The 24,003-nt window shown below is 48.7% G+C and overlaps 1 protein-coding gene across 3 annotated transcripts in view; it reads right to left on the bottom strand.

Moving 5' to 3' along the window:
- The window catches only part of TRABD2B (TraB domain containing 2B), a 228,622-nt gene that overhangs the window by 201,109 nt on the left and 3,510 nt on the right, over positions 1-24,003 (bottom strand). The window lies entirely within an intron of this gene.

The raw sequence follows: 24,003 nt of genomic DNA on the forward strand, positions 1-24,003 counted from the left end.
TCAGGGCACGACAGTTGCTGACCTGAATTGCTGGATGCCGTGGATATGCAAATTTATATTTCAATAACATAGCTTTGCCCCATCTTAATAGTTTTTAAAATCAATCAGGTCAACCCTTCACATATATACAGTTTAGTATGCCTCAATTATGCTTTAATAAAGCTGAAAAAATTTTACATGTTTAAAAACTAAGTCAATCACTTGAAGGATGTTTAAATTCCCTCAGCCATGTGCTTGGATGAGCAGTTACCTGGCCTTTCATTAGAACAGCTCCTGTGATGGCAAGTCACAACCCCGCAAGGCAGCCGTTCCACCACTGGACATCTCTGACTATTGGCAAATTCTTCCTCTACTGAGCTGAAATCAGCCCCTTGGAAGAATACACTGGACCCTGGCGGCAGGAGAGAGCGCTTCAGAAATGGAACCAACTGAATTGCCACCCCTCCGCCCGCCCCCGCTCATGAGTACATGTGAATAAACATGAGCACACACACATACACACACAGTCATACTTCATGTATCCACAAGTCCCATATCTAGTAACTTCCCGTGTCCAGAGTACATGTTCAAACAACGAAATTGATTCCATACTGCAGTCATGCATTTGACTCCGAGAAGAATGCTTCAACATCTTCATTTGCAATTATTTAGTTTAGCTTTGGACTTAGTTTTAATAAATGTGGTTCTCTGGCTTCCTACTTCACAAGATTAAAAACAGCCAATACATTGCAAAGGCTGCTGGCTCCAGTAAGAAGTCAAACCTTCAGCCTGACTCATGGGGGAGATGGAGAAATAGTCAGCAAGACTCTCAGAATCTAGGGGATGACAGCAGCCTAGGGTGCTCCAGAGAAAAGGGAACCACCATCCCACACCTCCCACGTGATGTCCAGGGCCACTGGGACTGACCCTGAGTCTCTAAGAAAAAGGTGGACTGACCGAAGGGTCTGCTATTGTGTGTGACAAACATACCTTTAAAAGCTCCCCATCCCAAGTGGTTCTGTCAGCTAACATCATGATACCTAAGAGTTATTATTTTATTATCTAGATAATTCATTTTTTGGTGGAAGAGCTCACTTGAAACTGATGCTGCCTGAATGAGGAGTCACTGTGTGTTATCTCGCGGTGTACAACGTGGTTTTCAAGGACAAGTGATACTGATGATTATAGTGCACGGTGCAGTGACGGGCATGTGGTGGGCACCACCCTGGTTGACTGATTCCCGTAACTGTTACCAGAACACGGCAAGAAAGGCTTGCCGGGTAGAGATACTTACATTACCTGCTTTCGCAGTGATAAGAATGGTTGAAATTAGCATATTAATATTTGATTCAAAACAAATAACGTCCCTGCCTTATGATAACCAGGCATTCATGACCCAGATGCACATTTCCTGAGGAATATTTATTATTAATTCTAATCTGCTCAAGAACTCCTTTCCTTAGGGAGCCGAGGAAGGTAAACGGCAGGCTGCTTCTATGACAATAATTGTGATATTACTTTCTCCACAATCTAAGTTCCCAAGTCCCCCAGCAAGTTGCCAAAAGGCCAAGAGCTTGGGCATGAACGGCCACAATGGAACAGGAACTCCTGGTTGTCTGGGCAGCTGGTGGAAGTACAGCTAATGCCCAACGAAGGTTAATTCAAAGTCATTCATCTTGAGTTCAAGAACCCAGTCTCACACCCAGATGTGCACATGCGCGTACACGCACACACACAGACACACACACACTCCAAGGTAACACCAGCCCTTGGAATGACCTTCAATGCTCAGCATACATGAGCCCCAGGGGCAGAAGCACCAGCAAGAGTCAGGCGTCATATACTGCTCCGACCACATTGGACAAGCCTGTCTTTGGGAGCTGGGGTGGGGTCGACCACTTCGGAGCCTCTTTCCTTTGTTCTACTCCTATTTTCACAGCACTCATTACCTCCCAGCCTGCTATTTGGCTTACTTATGATGTTTATTATTTGCTGCCTGTCTGTCCCCCACTGGCATGTAAGAGGCACAAGGGCCCAGAACATTGTTTTGTTTCAGAGTTGCAATCTCAGCACCCAGGACACTCCCCACAGAGAGCAGGTGCTCAGTGGTAATTTGCCGAACGAATGATAAGTGCATGGGTGGCCAATCCTGCGACCTGAAGAAAGATGTCTGCCCTGGCAAGCACTTGGCATGATGTGCCACCAGCAGTTTCTCCTGCGTCCGTCGTGAATTCATCACAGCCCTGTGTCCTAGCAAGTTCAATGCAGCCTCAGAATCATTCTCAACCCCAGACGGGCGGGGAATAGCTCCTAACCTGGAGCTCACTGGGTCACACAAGCAGGGTCTCCAGGATGCAGCCTGTATGAGACAGGGCCTGGATCCAGTCAGTAGTGACTCGCTCAAGGTCACAGAGCTAGAAAAGGACAGATTTAGGATTTTAACCTAGGCCTTGCAGTGGCCATTTTACTCAAAGAAGAAACAGACTGGGAGAGGTCTAAGATTTGTCAAAAGTCACACTTAGGAATTTTGAATTACTGAACTAGGCACTCCTCTCAGCCAGGGGACTGCCTCTCAGTCTTCGAGTCTCTTTGTCACCCAGCCTGGAACCTGGCCTAAAGCAGATGAATGAATGAAGACATGAACACAAAGCCTAAAAACACTGAACAGCCTGGTGTGAAAGGACAGATCTAATCTAATTGGAATTCACAAACCTTGTGGCCCTTACAGAATAGGCCGTGGGTTTCAGCGGGAGGACAGGCACCATTGTCCAGGTCCCAGGTGAAGCGAGCAGAGATGACACTCACCCCCACTGTGCCCTCATGACCCAGACAGAGGAGCATGCCCTGGCTTGAGGCAGCCCCTCTCCGGTACCCACCTTCCACTTCTCCCGGTGTTCCTCTCACATTCCAGCCCTCCTTCCTTGTTGGCCTGACCCCTTTTCCAAAATGTACGGGGAAGGACCCTACAGACCTCTCCTGAGGCTCTGCCCAGCCCTGACCCAGATTCAAGCACTTACATATTTTAAAACCTCAGCAAACATTGGTGAACGAATGAATGGCTAAAGAGTTGGATTATCAGAGACTTCTATTTTGCAAGTCCTCATTATCAAATCCCTGGTCAATTCTGTTATACATTCATTCAACAAATATTTATTAAGTACCTAGGGTATAAGGGGCACGGTGCTAGGCCCTGGGATATCATGGGTAGAAAACAGCAGCTTTCCAACAGGTCCTTTGACCTTAGTTTCCCTCCTCCTTTGTTAACCTTTCTGCACTTATTTTGGAATTTGCCCCTTCTATAGTTGGTTTGGATCTCATCCTTCCATGCTCACAACTTTCAACGCCTCCTACTGCCTATTAGAAAGTGATCAAATTCCTTACACTGACATTCAGGACCTTCTGAGCCTGAGGTGAAACCTATACTTCACCTTCTGTCCCTCACTCCCTGTTTCCCTCCCTTAACGTCTGTTATGCGCCCGCCCTCGCATGAGATGCCCTTCTCATCGATACCAGTCACCTGCTGCTGTGGTACGAACCACCCCAAGGCTTTGCGGCTCAAAGCAATAATCACTTCTTTTGACTGTGGCTCAGCTGGGGTTGGCTGATCTGGTTTGGGTGGGTTCAAGCCGTGTCTCTCTCTGGGCTTGGCCCTTCACTGTGGGTTGGGCTCAGGTCTGCTGTGTTCATTCTGGGACCCAAGCCGGAAGGGCAGCAGCTACATGGAGGGAGCTCTTCGTGTGGTGGTGGCAGAGGCAAAAGAGGGCACGCCCCATTAAGCGACGCTTGAAGGTTCTGCTCCCTTCATGTCTGTCAATGTCTCATTGGCCAAAGCACATCATGTGACAGAGCCCAAAGTCCAGGACCCAGGAAGTACACTTTGCCCACCGTGAAGCCAAAGCAAGTCACATGGCTAAATCCTACTCCACTACAGGCTTGGGGAAGGGGGAGGCAGGGAGTGAATAGTTTTGAGCAATGATTTAATCTAGTACTCCATCTCTGCCTAATGAAATTGGACAGTACAGTAAAAGAAATCAGGTGTGGGAAATGGAAGGCCTGGGTTTGTATCATGGCTACACATTCTACTTTCTGAGGGCCTCCAATACTCAGTACTCCCCAAATACTTCACTCATTCAATACATTTGCACTGAGAACGTGCTGTTTGTAGCAATGCCATGACAGACCCTGAACCAGACTGGTGAACACATCGGGCTTGGATCTGCTCTCCTGGTGGTATGAATGAAGAAGCTCTTAACCCTCTGAGCGCCAGGTCTCTCATCCACAAAGTAGAAGGAAACAATTTCATAATACATGAAGAAACCATGGGAAGCTGGCCTGCATGCAGTTATAAGTGGAGAAAGGCCTCTGTCAAACACCGTTTCTTCCAAGATGCTCAGGCTAGTGAATCCTGTTGGAAGTGACCCCTCACCAATCTGAATCCTTAAAACCATGAATTACCACGTGGTTAAAGGCTGATCCAATCAACTAGCATTTACTGAGCGTCACCTTGTGCCAGGTGGACCTGCCTGGCCTGAATTCCCTGCCTCCCAGACACATATTCGAAGGGGGAAGATGGGTGCCTCTTTCCAGCGTTCCCTCACAGCGCCCAGCCCGGCACCCTGCCCACCACAGGTGCTCAGCACCTACTGCTGACCAAAACTCTGCAACCTCTTCAATCGCTTTTCTCACTCTTTCCTGGAAACAGCCTCAATGACTGAGATTTCTACCAAAGCCTTCCCATTCACCCAGAAAGAAAAATGTAGTTAATCAAAGCAATCTGGACTTTTCTTTCCATTCCCACCACCCCTCCATCCCCACCCCAGCGCAAAACCTCCCTAAGTGATTAAATGTTATAATAAGGATTTGGCATATTTACCTTGTCAAAGATTGTGCTTTTGTGGTATCTCGTGGAACACAAACAGACTAAAGAGCCAACAATAAGATGGACTATCAGCAGAGACCAATGAAGAAACAAAACAACAAAACCTCCAAATAAAAAAGGCCATCTTAGTCTTAGTAACCTAATCACATACAGACAGGGCCACGCATATAACAGAGCCTTTTCCAGCAAAAAAAATAATGCTCGTGAAGTAGTTATAAAAATTATTATTATTAGCAGTATCACCACTATTACAATAAATCAAATATTGGCTAGAAAGTCCAAAGTCATTCTTCCGATCTGATTCCCTCCAGTTTTCTTAGACACCGGCTATACCCACGGTGGTTCCCCATAGGAGACAGTGACCGCCTCAGCCTTACCTTGGAGGCCCCTAGGCCGTGGTGTCAACCTACTTTCCAATCACTCACTCATCCAACAAATCGTTCTGGAGTACCTATTCTGACCCCATGCTGATTTACGGGCCATAATGTTACCTCTCCAGCCCTTGCTCCCTCTAATTCTCTAACATGGACCAGCCTCCTCAATGCCCTTCAAATTTACAGCTGTTTCCATCTCCTCCGGGGAGCACCCCCTGATGCCTCCCGGTATCCCTGGGGACACGTGTTCTCTGTCCTGTGGCCAACTGCACGTGTGGGAACATGCTCCCCATACTCTGTCCCCTACCCACCTAGACAGGGACCCGGCTCATGCCTAGGACGGCATTACACAGTAGTTTGTGTTGAATAAATACTTGCTGACTGACTTTACTGGAGACATAACACAAACCAATATACGCTTACTCAGTGGCGCTGGGACAGGAAAAAAGTAATTCCTATGGGCTGGGCATTGGGAGAAGCAGGAAGGTGTCGTGCCCGGTGCCTGGTACATGCTCTGAGGGAGCAGCAGGTGGCCAGGCCCCTGGAGAACTGATACACTCTTCACATCCCCATCACCTGCCATGGACAGCGGCCTTTTGCATCTCGTACTTCAATAGTGTGGACTACTGAGAAGAAGTGTGGCCTTCAAATTAATGAGCAGAACGCTATTCCAATCCTTCCAGGTATGTGATGCATCCCAAAGGGGCTGCTAAGAATGGTGCCAAAAAATGGGATTCTGGTGGAGCTTTTCTAGGGAATCCACAGTATTTCTATTTTTACCTTCTAAACTTGCTCCTATCTCAGCCTCCCATAATTTCACCACCGTGAACAAAAATGTGCAAGCGTCACACCAGTGTCTTGATCTCTCCACACGCACCTCAGCAGATGCATTGTCAGCTCCACCTCTAAAACCCACCTCCACCTGCTCCCCCATCCAGGCCCAAGCCATCATCATCCTTCACTTGGACTATTCCAATAGCACCCACACTGGCCTCCCAGTTTCCTGTGCCCTCAGGAAAGCCCATTCTGCACAGCACAGCCAAAGCCATTTTTTATATGTAAAAGCCAGTCGGATCTCCCTCACTTCAAACCAATGGCTTCCACTGTTAGAATAAAACCCAAATGCCTTCTTGTGATCTGTAGGCCTACCAAGATCTCACTGCCCCTTCCCTCCCTCGCCTCCCGGCTCCTGACACTGTTCCCTGCACACATCTTTTCTGTTCCTTTCACGGGCCTCAGGGCCTTGGCGTCTGCTGTTCCTTCTGCCTACAACATGTTCACGGCTGGCTTCCCCTCACTCCTCTGGGTTCAGCTGGGAAGGTACCTTCTCCCTAAAGCTGCTCCTTTCCCACCCCACCCATCTAGCACCCTGGTCCCTCTCTAGCTTATTGCCTTTTTTCTTTATGGCCCTTATCATGCTCTAAAATTACCCACTTATTTATTCACTGGGAAACCCTCACTCGAATGAAAGTTCCATACAGGAAAAGGATCTTTTCTGTCTCATTTATTGCTATATTTTCAGCCTCTGCAACAGTGCCAAGCATACACTGAGCAGTGAAAGCACATTGATTGATTGGGAGCACAACTCCCCACTCCTTAGGTTGGGCTGCTCACAGTGACTTCTTTCCAAAGAGCACAGTCTGGAAAGATGTGGGGGAAAATAACTTTACTGTAAAGAAAACTGTGCTTCAGCCCCGTGATCAAGGTTAACACCGACAGTGATAAGACATTTGGACAGTACATACGGTTGATACGAGGAGAATGGCACTTGATCTCTGATCTTCCTCCCCCAAACACATAACCCCAGTCTCATCATAAGGAAAACATCAGACAAATCCCAACTGAGAGACAATGGTCTGATGGGGGCTCAATGTCAAGGTCATCAAATCCAAGGAAAATCTGAAAAACTCACCGCCAAGAGGAGTTGAAGAAGAAATGACAAGTACGTGCAATGTGATATCCTGGATGGGGTCCCAGAACAGAAAAAGGACATCAAGGGAAAACTGAGCAAATCTGAATCAGGCATGGACTTTAGTTAATAATAACGGATCAATATCGGTGTATTCATTGTGACAAATGTACCTTATTAATGTAAGGGCCAAAATAGGGGGAACTGGGTAGGAGGAACTGGACTATCTTCTCAATAATTCTGTAAATCGAGAAGTGTTCTAAAATTAAAAAGAAAAAATACTTAACAAAGCACTTTGTGAAGTGAATGACTGTACGATAGTAAAGGCTGCAAAGGTGTTTTCATGTCTTTTTGTAAGAATGTACCGAGCACAGAGTGCAGTATGACGCTGGGACCTGGTGAATTCCTGAGAAGAATTCCTGAAGTTGAGCACCGCTGGGCCACTCTATGTGCAGCATTACTTTCTCAATGATACACTTTGCAACACTGTAAAGTAGATTTCAGTGCTCCCCTCACTGAGCTTCCAGTGGTTCAAAATGAGGAGAGTTTGGGTCAAAGACAAAAAGAACAAATCCTGCCCTCTCTGAGGGTGAATCACTTTCCCACTACTCTCAAGTCCATCCAGCCACTAGCACTGATAAAGGCCTAGTGTGCACACAAGCCTGAGTTCAGCTTAGTAGCCAGCTCCTGTCCTAGATTGGGGTTCAAGTCCACCCACAGTGAAGTTAGGCCAACACACGACTCTCTTCCAAAGGATCAAATAGAGCAGTACAGACTACAAATGAAACAGATGTTTAGAGAAGACAGATCAAGGGAGCTGGGGCAATCAAGGAAGCCTTCCTGTAGGAAGAGCCAGGCTGGATCTGCAAGAGGAAACAGGATTTAGAGGAAGGAGAGAGAGTACTCCAGGTAAAGGTCACAGCGTTAGCAGAGCTAGGGTGTCCGAGACTACCTACAGGGAGCAGAATGATTAACACTGTAGAGTGCCCTAGGGGAGCCATGGAAGAGGAAGTCGGCAGCCTGAGCTAGGGGCCAGACTAGAAAAGGTCTTGAGATACTCCCAGACTTTTAACGCCAGGAAGCAGTACCTGCTTGGTGGAGCCTTCCCCAAATGTCCTGGCCACAAGTGAGCCCTCCCTTCTCGGAGCCCCTCCCCCAGCACTCTGACCTAGCTCACTCTGGCTTTGTCTGTCCTTTTCACGTGCTGTTTGCATTCCTGTCCCATCTCTCCTACGCACCAGTAAGCCTCCTGGGGGTAAGAGCCTTTTCTATCTCATTTCAGCCTACTCCGCAGGGTCCTACACAGGGTAATAGCTCAGAGACACATCTGATGAATGGATAAAAGAGGGAATTAATGAGTGCATTATAATCTAAGAAGCCAGGACTTCCCCGCACTCAACAGGGAGGCAGGCCTGCAAGGTTTCCAGAAAAATCTAGGATTAATCAAAACGATGCTATTTCCTCCACCATCTGACCAGCCCCTTCCCCTGCTTTGTTGTCCTTGAGCACTTACCCACCCTGACTTTTTCTCATCTGTCACCTCTCAGTCATTCAACAAACATTAGCTAAATGCGTCCTATGGCCAGGCGTGTTCTAGCTGTAAAGGATACAGAGAACACAGACAAAAATCTCTACTCTCAGCGAGCTGACATTCCACTGATGGGGTGAAGGGCAATAAACAAAATAAATAAGTAAAATATGTGAAACTCCCACTGGTGACAGGTGCTATGGAGGGAAAAGGCAGGCAAGAGGGATCGAAAGGAGTGATTTACAATTTTAAATAGGGTGGTCATGGGGGGAGACCACTTCTGAGCAAAGACCTGAAGAAAGGTGGGGGCCGGAACTTTTTTCTTTTGTGTTCACTGACAATGCCTGGCACCTCGGCATACCTGTTCACCTGGCATGCAGTGGGCACAGAAGAAGGAGTGTGCTGGGAAGGTTAACTAATTTTTTCATCAAACATTTCTTTTGAGATAAATGTAGACTTCCATGCAGTTGTAAGAAATACTACCCTTCACCCAGCTCCCTCCAATGGTGACATCTTATATAACTATAGTACAATAACAGCAAAACCATGGATTGACAGTGACACCACCCACCGATAGAACAGTTCAGGCTTCACCAGTTTTACATGTACTCATTTGCGTACCTGTGTGTAGTATATTTGGTTTTATGCAATTTTAAGGGTTAATTCCTTTTCAATGTACAACTACCAGGAGGCCACTTGAAGTGTCACTGAGCAGATGGGGCATTTACACCTTTGTGAATTCCATTAATTCTCACAACCGTCCCAAGAAAGTAGGTACTTTGTCCCCATTTACAGATGTGAAAACTGCAGGGCTGAAAGAAGGAACTCGGTAGAAGCCACAGTGGACAGGCAGAGAAACCAGAACCCCAAACCCATGACTGTCTGCTGCCTTCTCTGGGGCTCTTTCCTGAACACAATGGCCTGAATAAAATAAAAATAAATGGAGGAAAAAAAAGGGAGGAAGCAGGGACGCAGAGGAAGGCCAGGCTCCAGAAGACATTGGACGGGAGAGGAAATGAGGAAGGAGTGGAAGAAGATGTGTCTGGGATTCTGAGTCAGGGAGAACAGAGGTACCATTCACAGGAATGGAGAACGAGAGGATTCTACAGGAGGAGAGAAGGGGTATCCTGGCTCAGCCCAGATGTGATGTGTGATCTTGGGCAAGTCGATTTACATCTCTGGGCTTCACGCTCCCTATCAGGAAGGGAGTGAGAATGGCCACCCCTCCCATTTGCTCTAAGGCCATGGAGTGATGTAAAGGTGGCCTTTTGCACAGCAAAAGTGCCAAAACCAAAAAGAAGGCAACCCAACCCAACCCAACTACCCAGACCGCCTGCGGTCTCCCAGCTAGAATGACTGGCTGGCTTTCCCAAAGATGAAAATGCAGAATTTAGGTCAGCACACAGAGAGAATCTCGCTTTGTTTACAAGACACAGAGAGTGGGTGTTCCTATTAAATGCCTTTGAATCCCAGCGATGATGAGAGACCCAAGGCTGTTTACCACTTTGGATATTTACTTTTTTCATATACAAATCAGCTCCAGGGCCATCAGCGCCGACGCCACCTCCCAACACAGCCCTGTGACGTCCCTGCTCTTCCCCAGCGCCCACACATGGTTTGAATTTATTGGTTTTAGCAGCTTTCATTTATATTGTGTGTGGATCATGGAATGACCAGCAAACAGAAGCTCTGATCCATGCCCTGGAAAAAACACAGAAGTGTGAGGAAGGGGGTCGAGGAGGAAGGCTGGGAAGATGCTTCCAATCCCAAGAGAAGTGTCTCCCACCCACAGGGGGGCCCAGCGTAAGCCTTTAGGGCCCCTGTGGGAATGAGGGATGAGCAGGAAACCACAGCCCCCCCGGGAGACGGTCAGAGCATGAGGGTGAGAAGAGGCTCAGTGGTCACAGCCAACAAGCCAAACACCTGGGTGCCACAGAGGGATGTGCAGGCAGCTGCCTAGACATTTGACCTCCTGGAACCAAACATCTGGAAATCTGGGAACAATGTAGGGGTGTGGTTGGGGACTTTCTGTTTCCACCCGGATACTCGGGCAACGATGCGTAGATATGGCCAGTAACTTTACAGCTACCCACAGCATCCCTCCGCGTGTCCTTGGAGCCAGGCCCTAAGCAAACTCAGATTCACTTCGTTAGATGAGGTTCCTGCCCTCAGAGAACTTCAGACTATGGAGGAGACAGACATGTAAACATATAAAAGACAATAAAATTAAAAAAATGACCTGTTCCAGTAAGGTCAGAGCCAGCTTAGAAAGTGGCTTTGCAGCAGTAGGGTGCGGTTTCTGGTTTACCAAGTACTCTCACACCTGCTCACGGGGCGCAGAGAAGGGAGGGACCGGCCTGGGTTCATGCTGCTGACTCCAATCCAGTGCTCTCACAATGTGCAGGCCGTTTACAGACTGCAGATCCTCCCAACCCACTTCCACATGGGGAACATTCAGGAACCACCTGCCTCACTCCACCCCGACTTTGAACAGGTGGAATCTCCCAAATCTTCCATCAACGGGCCACATGAAATGCAGGGACATGTTATTCTTCAGTAGCTGTTTTAGAAATGGTGATCAGGGTCTCGGGCTCCCTTACAAGAGGCCCTGTAACATACGTATTTAGCTACCGCTGGTTTCTCTCATTCAGCCACCAGACCACTTTTATGATCTAGTTTTTAAGATAACTGCCCCCTCCACACACACACACACACACACACACACACACACACACACACACACTCGAGTTCCTGTTCTGGAAGCGGAGAGGCCATCTCCTCCGGCCCAGCAGAGAGAGCGTCCTGGATCTGATGACAGAAAAGACCCTCATATAGAAGCTCTTTCCTCCAGCCCAGGGGCTTGAGATTTCCAGGCAAGACTGGTGAGATGCTCCAGTTTGATGAATGACTGTATTACAGAACACAGGAGTGGGGGACAATGGTCCCCCAATGCACCCAGGATCAAGTCCAATACTTCTTAACCTGCATTACGAGGCTTCCACCATGTGGCCCATGAGCCTCTATGGCCAATTCCCGAGCCTCCTGTTTCTCCCACAAGCATTCTCTACACATGAGTAAGGACAGTCCCTCCACCTGAATCAATATCACCGCCATACGGGGTGCTCCTTCTGAACCCAGGGAACCCTCGTGTGCCCCTCAATACTGAGCTCAGGTGGCATTATACTGCCAAGTACAGTACGAGTCCCTAGCCAAGCCAGCTACTCATCAGGAGGGGAGGTCTGCCTATCGCATCGAAATGGAGCATCTGCACCTGGACAGCAAGGATGCAGTCTCACGCATCTCGGCAGCTTCCGTACAGCCTCCAGAGGACCCGAGTCCCACAAAGTCACCGCCACCATGGGGTGGGGGCTCACGGTCAGGGCCCAACAAGGACAGATAGGTGGCAAATTGAACAGGGACTCTTCAGGACTGGGGGGCTGGGAGTGGCCCTCTGTCACCTATCCCCGCTCCTGCACCCACACCAGAGAACTCTGCAGAGAAGCAGCCCAGCCACCCAGGTGGGTGCTGTTATGAATTGAGGGCTCTTCCGTTGGGCCCTCAACCTGCCCTGCCCCCCTGCTCCTGCCAAGGTCAGCTTCTGCTCCCAATCCCCACCACAGTCTCCCTTTCCACACTCTTCCTCACACTAGGTCCTGACAAACAGACCACCTCACTCGCTCCTTCCCAAGGCAGCAGGCTTCCTCAGGAGGGAAGAGCAGAAGTCTGTCGACTCCCTGACCCTCCCAATCTTTCATACTTCCAGTCTCAGAAAAAGAGCTGTCCCACTGTCCCCACTGTTGGATTCCAACACCTTTTCCAGTACCTTTTCATTAGATGCAGAAGAGAGGTTGAAAGCATATGGTATGCAGACGGACTTCCAGGGTTTGAATTCTAGAGCCTCCACTCATTGATGGTGTGACCTCAGGTAAGTGAATTAAGCTATCTGCGCCTCAGTTTCCTCACCTGTAAAATGGGGCTGAATAACAGTATGTACCTGAGAGTCTGTGATTAGGATTAAGCAGGGCAGTACACGTAAAGGACTCAGCCCCACTCTTGGCTGTGAACTCTGTGGAGAAGCACCTCTCTGAGGTCTCTCCAACCCCTCTCTTCCTCACCAGCCCCATATTCATGACCTGGAACTAAGTCTGGCATAGCGTACTTGCCAGTATTGCTTGCTAAATGAAAGAATGAATGGATGGATAAACAGTTTCATAAGAACAAATTGAATTCCCTGAGTGTTTACAGGGTATTTTTCTTTGAGAGAAAAAGAAGAAAAACCCCTGCACACCAAGGACTAAGCACAGAGCACTTGAGGGCTAGTAAAGTTCTTCCCAGGCTGTATCCCCCGATTCTCCCGCTAACTCTGAGTTGCTGCTGTTGACACCCCACCTACCTACACAGCAGAGGAAAAGGACCCCCAGAGCAGAAACTGCTCCAGGACATGGATCAAACCCCTGGTTGAGCGGGGCTTCAGGCCAGGTCTCCAGCCTAAACGTTTTGGTCCCGCCTTTTTGATGTGTCCCCTCTCCAGGTAGCAGTGGGAGATCACAGGCAATGTGAACCAGAACGAATACGATCCAACACAACGCAGCACAGATGGTCAGAAAAAACTGACCACGGTACGAGTGGTCAGGCCACACAATTCCCATCAGGCCAACCAACTACCATCCCTGCTTTGGATGAGGCTCAGTGTGAGAGACGAAACGTTCCAGAACTGTCTTCTCTACGGGATGGGCTTCACCTCACGACACGGGCAGTGTGAAAATGGGCCAATACCAATAATTAAAATGACCGTGACTTAACCACCACAACTGCCATTCATTACCTCTCACCCTGTATCAGGCACTCGGCTGTGGGGCTCACAGGCATTACCTCGTTTACGCCTCACAACACACCAGGGGGTAAAGACTATTGTGAGCCCCATTTTTTTCAGATGTGGAAACAAACCCTCAGTCATCGAGCCAAAGCAGTGGAGCTGGAATTCCAACTCTAGTCCAGCCTGTCCCTTCAGGTATCAAAAGATCCAAATAGAAATCCTGGCTCCATCATTTTGCACAAAGTACTTAGCCTCAATTTCCTCCAAATGGGGAAAATAATAGTTACCTTTCAGGATTGTTTTAGGAATTTACTGTGATAAACCCGAGGCCTAGCACATAATAGGCACTAACTAACAATGGCTCTCTCGAGAGCTGGACAGGAAAAGGAAAGAATAAAGCCAACGGAGGGAGGGGCAGAAACACTTTTCCTTGCATACTTTCTGCACTTTCCCATCCTGGCACTTTTGCTTAATAGTCCCCTTGCTCCCGGCATGGCTTTTCCCACACCCGTCTCCAGGGGCCCCAATCCTCTTCAACCTGCAATATCTCCATCAGCAATCCTGCATTCCTTTCTCACCACCCTCTCCACGAAACACTACTGATGGAAGCAGAATGATATAAAATCATCCGCAAGACCACCAGCCGGCTGTGGCATGGGGGTTAGTAGTGCTAGGTCAACTGAACGTCCCCGTCGAGGTCAAGCACAGTGACCAAGCGTTGTTACCACTGAGGTCCCAAAGTGTCTCAGTTTACTCATCTCATGATCAATCCACAGCTCTTCAAACTGCATCTCCGCCCCAATACAGAGTCGGGTGCTAAAAAATGTCCCATAATCCAATGGCTGCTACAGCCACTCAGTTGGAGAAATCCACGAGGCCACCGGGAGTCTGAACACTGATGGATGGAGAGGGACTGGTCTAGCTCCTTCTAGATGTCCCTGTCTGGACACGAGGAAGATGGGTAATGCATGTGAAAGACCAGAAATTGCAAACCGAGATACAAAGGATGAGAATTACCATTGTCAATTAGGCTTTTGTCTCTTCTCAAACTCAAGGCTGAGCAGCTCAAGAAAGGGAAGCTAAGGCTAAAGGATGAGCCAGAGAGATTTCCAAAAGGCTTTTTCTGCCAGCCAAATCTTCCGTTCTCAAAAAGGCTTTCAAACGGGACCTGAGGCTTAATTTTCGAGCAGCCGAGAAGGCCCATTAAGTCTCCAGGAGATAAAACTGGCCGGAAAACTTTAAATAACGTCAATAGAGAGGAGGCAGGTAAGTTCTTTGAACAGAGGAGGAAGGAAAAAGACCTTGCCTTTTATCTTTGCTCTGTGCCCTCCCCTTCCCAGGGGAGAGCTGGCCGTGGGGATGCCATGCCTGCGTGACTAGCCCCTAAGCGCTGGCTCACCAGGCCTGCCTGCACGGTCGTCTGGGAGGTCGCCTGGCCTGGCTGAGATGTGCGTTAGGACGTGCACGCTGCTCTTTCAAGAAAGGAGGGAGGCAGACGCGGGGCTTCCCGGGCTGACTAAAGTAGCCTGTGCTCCCAGACGGCTTGGCACAGCCCTGCTCTCTGCCTTAGGGGCACGGGGCAGAGGTGGAGGTGGACAGACAGTAGGCAGGTGGTTTCATTCAGCCTCGTCTTGCCACAGCCCATGCAGACAGGGGCCAAGGTGAAGTGCGTACAGCCTGCATCATTCAGCTCCTGGCTCAGGCGTAGGTGTAGGTACCTCCAGTCTCCAGGGCTTAGAACCCCACAGCATTTGCCTGCTAACTTTTACTCCTTCTTCAGTTCTCAGATTCATCCGAGCTTCTTCCAGGAAGTCCTCCCAGATCTTCCCAGGACCGGGAAGTGTGCGTCTCCCACAATGCACCACTTGTCCCCCACAGCCACCCTCACTCACCCCCACCAATGTAAGGCATCTCTTCCTGTCCCCCTCCCCACCCTAAAAGGGAGCACCCTAGGAACAGCGTCATTTTTCTTGTTCATTTTCTTTCTCCAGCATATATCCCAATGTCTGGCACACAGTAAGAGCTAGAAAACATTTCTTGAATTATAGTATAATGATGCTAATTTAAAATATATGAGCTAGTGTTTACTGAGTGCTCGTTGTATATCTGGCACTGTACTACAGTGCTTTACACCAACCAATTAACTCTCACAGCAATCGGCTGAGGTTGACTGATGGGGAAACTGAGGTAGGGAAAGGTTATGTAACTAGCCCAAGGTTACTTACGTTCCCAATAAGTGCAATGATTCTGGGCACTGAAGAAATGCTGGGTGTCCTGGGTCGACGCCTCTCCCTACCCCCAGTTGAGTGCACTATGCTGTGTAAATTTATTGAAGACTAGTTCTTGGTTCAAAGGTGGAATCAGACCAGGATGATCCTCTGGATAAGGGAAGTGGGGTGGGAGCTTTATGCAAAGAACACAGGCTCATAAGGTCAAAGCAAATGACAAGTAAATTTTAATGTTCCCCCTACCTCCCTGACCTAATGGAAGAAAAGGAAGAAGAACCCCAAGAATAAAAGATGACAGGGTTTCAGCATTCAGGGTAGGGGAATATTTGCACTGCCCACAGGGGAGGGGGATGGTGGTCAGGTACTGATCTGAGAGCCTACAGGGTCCCCCTAGTCAGGGGAGGAACAGACTCCAGCAGCAGAGGCTACCAATGAGACCACATGTTTCCATATCACCCTAGGGCTCTGACTTGTATGGACCTAGTATAGTGACCTTCTGGCTCTTTTCAAGGGTAGTCAGGCATTCAGGGTGACCCAGGTACAACTCACTATTGTTGTGGACTGAATGCTTGTGTTTACCCCGCCATTCATATGTTGAAATCCTAACCCCCAACCCAAAATGATGCTGTTTGGGAATGGAAACTTCAGGAGATAATTAGGTGTAAAGGAGGTCACAATGTGGGGCCCTTGCAATGGGATTGGTGTCCTTTAAGAAGAGACAGAGAGAGCTTGCTGTCTGTCTCTCAATCTCAACTCACACCTACCTCCAACCCTTGCCACCCCTGCCATGGGAAGAAACAGTGAGAAGGCAGCTGTCTATAAGCCAGAAAGAGAGTTCTCTCCAGAACCCAACCATGCTGGCACGCTGATCTCAGACTTTCCAGCTTCCAGAACCGTGAGAAAGTAAATTTCTGTTGTTTAAGCCACTCAGCCTATGGTACTGTGTGATGGCAGGGCAGCAGACTAAGACACCCACCAATCCTTTGAAAACATAGTGCTATTTCGCAATATATACAAATATAGAGCCATTACACTGGACACCTGAAACTAATATAATGTTATGTCATATAATGTTATGTCAATTATACCTCAATACAAAATAAATAAATAAAAGGAAAAAACCCACAATGCTAAAAAACAATGCTAAAAGCCAATCACAACATTGCATCTAACCTCAGCCTTCTGAGGTATGAACAGGTGGCATCAGTCCACGGCAGCAGTGAGAGCTAGTGACTATGGATGCAAGTCTAGCTATAAAGGGCATTCGTTTGCAGAATCCAGGCTTTTAAAGTGGACTGCCCTCAGGAACCTTTGCTGCCGCAGAGAAGTCAGAGTTAGGTAGACAACAAAATCTGGGGTGGTAGAGGGACCAGCACAAGCAAATGCACGGAAGCATGATCAGGAATTGTGCGTGAGAGGCAGGGAGGGAGGGAGAACTTGAACAGGTCAGCACCGCTGGGGCTCACATCCAAAGAAGCAAGTAATAGGTAAAATTAAACATTTTAAAATGAAAACAAAGTGGGGGGATAAGGTGAGCCTGGACAGCCTCATGTGGGCTCTGGGGAGTAAAGAGAAAAAAAGAGGCCTTTGTTTGCAAGTAACATATGAGGAAGTGGAAACAAAGTGTTCCAGGCTGGAGAGAGATCAATCCAATAGGGACCTATGGATGCTACAGAATCCTGAGTGAACCGGCCAGCAGCAGTACAGAACTTGTCTACACGGCTCAGGTGGGAAGTCTGAGGCCTTTCTACGAATGTGAAGGCCAAGATGCAGTCCCTTTTTAGCATCCAGAGCTGCCAACATCCCAACCACAGAACGTACCACAAAGCCCCAACTTCAGACCTGGAATACCTTCAGTATAATTTTGTAGTCAATTGTAAGCATATTTTGAACTAGGTTTTGAATCCAAGTCTATTAGGAAAGAAAAGACTGCCTCAGTAATCATTGTAATGTAAAGTAAAATATATAAGTGCTGAAAGAATATCATAAAATGCCATAAAAGATTCCACAGAGGGAAAGAATATATGTGGCTGAGGCATCAAGGAGAGCTTTGGCTCAAGTCTTCCCAAGCAGATTAGATTCAGAAGCATTCTGGGAAGACTTCCTGGAGGAGGTACAGCTTTGAGCTGAGCCTTGAAAATCTCATAGGATTCAGAAGTGGAAGAGGAAAGGAGGAAATTCCTGGAGAGGGAGGGGGCCCAGCACAAGCAACAGGGCTTCCAAGCTTGGGGCAATAGTTTTGTGTTCCAGCGGATATACGACGCAGATTTAAAAGCCTGTGGATCCTGGAGGAGCTGCTCGGCGAGACGGCTTGGCAGCCGCCAAGCAGAGCTGAAGGCTGGGCCACCGGCTGCCTGTGGATTAAGTGGGCGGACAGAGAGCCAGCGATGGGAGATAAAAGGGAGTGAAGTGGATAATATTTAGAAGCAAACTTGAGGGGAAAAGAACGTCGGCAGCTTGGCTGGCAGGCTGCGGCACTCGTCGCATTCTTCTGTTTCCTCCCTAGGAAAGCTGCATTACCAGGCGACCTCTTCCTGGCTTTGAGTGATATCCAAATGGGAACTATTAACAAAGGCACGCTCCCATTTTTATCTCCGTCACAAAATGCCTCACCGCTCAGGCTTTCCGTCTTGGGCCTGGGATGGGCTGGCGGGAGTGTTGCGGGAAGGAGATCAATGTGTTTTCGGACAGGGCTTCTTGGAATTCTTGAGAACTGGTCCCTTCCAACTCTAAAATTTTAGAAGTCTGCATCTACGAGCTGAAAATTCTTCAAAGTTGAGAGGCTAGGATTTCACAACGTGAAGATTTCTTCGAGTCCAAAAATGCCTCTGAGCCTAACGTTCTAAGATTTCACCATTCTTAGATTCCCTGGGCCTCCAAGTCCTAGCTTAGGATTCGGAGATTCTGTCAGTCTGGAAGATTGCATGCTGTGAACTTCTGATTTTGAGACTAGGCTATTTCGTGACATCTTGGTCACCTCTGGCTTCATGGCCTCATTCTCCTTCAACAGAGGTACCTACGCCATCCTGTGCATCTATTTCTGTGTTCATCCCATCACACTGTGTTATTTTATTAAATGTTAAAGTCTGAGTTAACCAGATCGGAGAAATTGGACAGAGTCTGCCATGTCAGCAGGGGCACTTTGTAAACAGCTCTCTGGGCACAGAAAGACTCTGAAAATACATATGCCTAGGGGGTCAATGCTAGGGAGTCCCCAGAGGGACTTCCACACCATGTCACAGATATAGCTGAACAGATATAGCTGGTGTGGGAGACACAGTGGGTGTGGCAGGCTGCAGAGCACAGGGTGGAGGTAGGGCCAGAGGAAGCCTATTTCCCAGTCCAGGAGCTGGAGTTACACAGTACACAGTAGGCTAGCCTGTATTTTGATCCAACCCTGACTGAGGGGCTCTCATTCTGTGGGTGACTTCTGGGGAGAAAAGGGCTTAGCCTGGTCTGAGGTCTTTAGGGGTACCCCGCTGCCTGGGGGGAGGTGTCTGATCCCTTCACTCGGGAGGGCACATAAATCTTATGGGAAGCCACCAGTAGGGACTAGTGCTGTGGACCCAAGGAACCACAGGTGGGTGCTGCTGTGGCTGCCATGAAGGCTCAGAGAAGGCGGAAGACTCCGGAATGGCCATTTTTAGAGGACTGGAAATAAGAGATGAGTTCTGAAAGATGGGAATGTCTGATGGAAAGAGAAAAGAGAAAGGGAGAACAGGCTCTCCACGTGAGGTGTAGAGAACCAGGACACAGGAGAGCCTAATGCATAGGTGCTTTGTGCCTCAGCTTCCACAGCTGTACAAAAGGACTAATGACACCCACTCTCCCTGTCTAGGCAGTGAACTCTCTGCAGGAAAAAAACCCGGGCTGTTCCCAGGTCTCTGCTCCCAGCATTGCCCTGGCCCGACAGATACTAAGACACTGTGCCTGAACGAGTAAGGAAGTGAGTGAGCAAGCGGAGTCCCAATGAAGGAAAGGCTCCCAGGCTGGGCAGGTGTCCAGCGGACTGTGCCGAGACAGGCTGGGCTCTCTCTGCTCTGCAGACTGGCAGTGAGAGGCAGCAGGATCACCCAGCGGAACCAACAGGCTTCCCGCACAAGTAGGTGTCAGCAGCAGCCCGACAAACACAAGCCTGCCAGCCCCTCCCAGCTGTGGAGAACTGAGGCTCAACATCTCAGGGTGGCCTGGGACCTCTCATACATGGGGGCCAAAGACTAGCACCACAGAAGTCGTAGCTGAGCCAGCCCTGGGAATCATCTGGCCAATACTCCCGTGGGACAAAGGGGGCAACCTCGGCCTGAAGAGGGAAAAGGACCAGCCCATAGTCCCAGGCAAGGTAGGAATGGATCAGGGCTAGAGCTTGCTTTGTAGTTGAACGACCCACTTGATGATTTCCACATTTCGTGTCCTTGTAGGAGCTATTAAAGTTCAAGGAGGGGGCCCCTCACTGTGGCTTATGCAGTCTCTCTGCAGATGGTGGAAGGAAGGGAAGCAAGGATGGTCACATCATGGTTTCTGACCATTCATTCATTCTCCAAATACGTATTGAGCACCTAATAACATGTGCTGGCCCTCTAGGGTACAGATATAAGAGCTCTGACTATAAACCAAGGAGATCCTTCTTTATTCAACTGGGCCTGCTTAGCCTGTGTCAGGGGTGCCATCTTCACAACGGTCCCTTGGAAAGCTGAGGATGTCTTTGGGAATTCTTATTTTAGAATCACCTTCAGATCCAATTTATAAGCGCGGAGAAAATCAGGGTGAGCACTTTTGAATTATTTCTCTATAGACATATATTTTAACTTTTTAAACAAGAGATGGTGATCCCCCACTACTCCAACACGCACACTTACTATCGCCAGATCCTGCATTCTGACCATTGAAAACAAAAGTCACGTCATCTCTCAGATGCCTGAAAAGCATGGACGTAGCTTCTGACACACCTGAGTTTCAATCCTAAGTCTGCCTGGCCTGGCTGTGTAATCACAGCCAAGTGACTTAACCTTTTTAAGCCTCAATTTATTGTCTGTGAAAGAGATATGATGATATGTCTTGTTACATTTCCGTGAGGTTTAGAGATGATGTACTTATGAGGTCTAACGCAGCACCCTGTACAGAGACAGAGCTCAATAAATGATAATTTTGTGGTTTCTGACTCCCTAGGAAGAGGGCTGTAGAATTTTACAAACATTTCAGACAGCCTTGGCAGCTGTGCCCAAGTGTTCAGACTCTGCACACACTGGATGAGTGATGTCGCATGTTTGTTAAAGCAAGCAACGTACGGGACGGCAGGGTCCTCGGTTTCTCATTATGCTTCAGAAACCACAAAACTGAGAGGTCTAGATGACAATCCAGTGCCCTCCACCATATGGGTGGGGGAGGACTGAGGCCCCCTAGAGGGAGAAGGCGGTCTCCTCATCAGCCCAGCAAGTTAGTGGCAGGCAGCTGGTACCAGTCCCTGGAGGGAGCACACAGAGCTGATCGGGATCTGCAGGTCCCAAGATTGTCACAAGATCTGGAGTCAAGGCTCAGGCATCACCAGGCCCCTGAGGGCAGGGGCCACTACCACCCCTTACTAGTTCAGCTTTACCCTGTCCAACAAAGGATGGACAGTGGACATGGCTGCCGAGAGGTGCCCACAGGCAGAGAGGAGCTTCCGTTCTCTTTCTTTCTCTGTCCTGGAGTCCAGACTCTTTTCCAAGCACAGGATTTATATCTAAGTAGTCATTTTACCCACTCAATAACCTCCCACACATAGTGTCTTCTCATGTCCTCACAGAAGCAGGTCAATTGTGAAAGGCTGGTCACTGCTGCCCAGTTTGATAGATAGGAACACCAAAGTTATACACAAGTCATTTGCTTTAGAGCCAGAGTTGGGACTGAAATCTAGAGCAAGTCTCTTCTCTCTTGGCCCACCATGCTGAGCTGCCTGTAACACATCAGGGAAACCTTTAGAGGGTCTGCCTTCACCATGCCCACTCCAGCCCCAGAGCCAAAGGAAATAATTTCTCCATGAGTATAAATTCTCCAAGAAGTGAACTTTTAAGTGCTCAAGTCCTAAAGGGGAGAAAGAAATAGAAGGAAAGACTGAAGGAAGGATTGCAGGAAGACACGAAATACCTAGTCAGCACGGGGTGGCAGAAAGACCTCATCCTTCATTTAGAGTCAGGCAGACCTGCTCTGTTCCTTATTAGCCATGTGACCTTGGTCAAGTCACCCAACCTTTCTGAGTAGCCCACCTTAGAAAACTACAGGGTTATGAGAATCCAACAAAATGGAACAGCACACTCTGCTTCCTGCAGGGTACCAGGCACGTGGAGTTGATTATAAACGTCCCATGGAATGTCAGGGCTGGAAGGGGCTCGGAGGATGACCTAATCCTGGTGTCTCATTTCACAGATGGAAAAAACAAGACCCAAAGAGAACTGACTTGCCCAAGGTCACACAGCAAACTCATGGTTATATTGGGTCTAGCACCCTCAGTTTATATTAAAATCAGAGACCAGAGTCAATGAGCCCCAATCACCCAAGCTGTGCAAAGGTGGAAGAAACTTTTCAATGGTTCCTCCAACCCACGGAGTCCCAAAATGTAAGCTTCCTCTCTCCACTTGCAAAGAAAATAGAAAAATTTGAGAAATACTCAAATAAAAATGAATTTCCCAGGTCTTAACAAAAAGGCACTCTCTTTTAAGCCTTCTATTTCCCACCCTCCTCTCTCATTGCTACCCCCCCAAATATTTTGCAATAACAGTAATGCTGAGAGGAAAGAAAAAATAAAAATCTGATGCACTTAACAGATATTTCGGTACAATAATGCATCACAGATGTTCATATCAAACTGTGCACGCGCGCATACAGTTTTACTGAGGAGGCTGTTGCATTTCTGACTTTGGGGTGGGGGATCCCTAACAACCCCATCCACCCAGGCTCTGGAATCCCTCCCTTCCCATTTAGCCCACGGCTGCCCCCAGGGATGGAGGAGAGATTTCATCACTTTGTTCCAAAATGATAACAGGACAAATTGGTGGGGTCAGACTCTCTGGCAGGTGGTGAAGAGTGTGGAGATTAGGGAACCAAAAGGGGACCTGTTTTGTTTTGTTTGGGACTTGCTTCCTGAAGCCCTCTCAAGGAGCTGGACCCAAGAACAATTGTAAGAGTGGGCCCAGGCTGGTGATGGAGTGGGAGCATTTTTGAAGCCAGAGATTTGAGTCTGTTTGATCTTCAAACATGGGCTTTGGAGACTGTCAGCGGGCTCCTCGCTGGCCGATGAATGGCTCTCAGGAACTTTTCCTAAAACATAACCTCACACACTTTCCAGCAAATGTTTTCAACCTACCAAAGCCGTCATTTGGTTGAATAGCAATGTTTCCAGACCCCGAAGAAAGATAGTTTTGTTGTTTTAAGAGAGACAGATTAAAGCCAGGGGCTGTTTAACCAGAGGTTGTGTGTGCTCCCTTCAGCTCTCACAGATTCCTCTGTGGTTGGTACAATGAGGGTGTTGAGAGTGATGGTGGATCCCCCACCTCCCCAGCCTAAAAAAGATATCGAGGCCAGATGCAAGGCCTCCGAACAGAGAGGCCTCCCACAAGCCTGCCTCCAAAATGAGATGGGCGGTGAGCGCTGGGGAGCCCCACGCAGATAATATCAGCTCTCGGGGCTGGCAAGGGAAAAGTCACTTCAGAGGGAGACAGCCGACAGCCGGTACGTTCAGAAGAATCAGCGCTGGGCCAGAGAATGCACAGGATTTTCCCCCATGGAGAAGGAGTCAGGCGTAGTCAGAACCCTGCGGGGCGTGACTAACTGCCCCAATATTCCTGCCACCAGGGCTCTCTGGGTAAGGGCTCCACAATTATGGGAGAGCCAGCAGGAGAACCGACAAACCCGCCTTTCATTTGGCCGGCAAATCAATCTAGCTTCTTACCTCCCTGGGGACAATATTGCATTTCCCCTGGAAAAACAAAGGCCAGAGATCTCCGAAGGGGGATCCGTTTCTGCTGCTGTTGCCCTGGTGAAGGGCAACGTCTCAGGGGCAGCAAGCAGTTCTGGTCCCAGTGGTAGAGCTTCTAGCCAGGCCAATTTATGGGACTGTCTCCTTAATGGGGGAGCTTGCCGCAGGGGCCACGCCTCAGTCCTCACTGAGGCATCAGGCCCAAGCACCGTCTTGGGGCCTCCTTGCAGGAGCCACGAGCCCCATCCCAGGACTGACAGCCTGTTCTCAAGAGACAGATGTGAACTCATTGTTCCCAGGGCCTCAGAATTGAGTTTGGGGCCAGTGAGTTGCAAGTGA

Source organism: Rhinolophus ferrumequinum, chromosome 9, assembly GCF_004115265.2.
Source record: "Rhinolophus ferrumequinum isolate MPI-CBG mRhiFer1 chromosome 9, mRhiFer1_v1.p, whole genome shotgun sequence".
Classification (NCBI taxonomy): Eukaryota; Metazoa; Chordata; class Mammalia; order Chiroptera; family Rhinolophidae; genus Rhinolophus; species Rhinolophus ferrumequinum.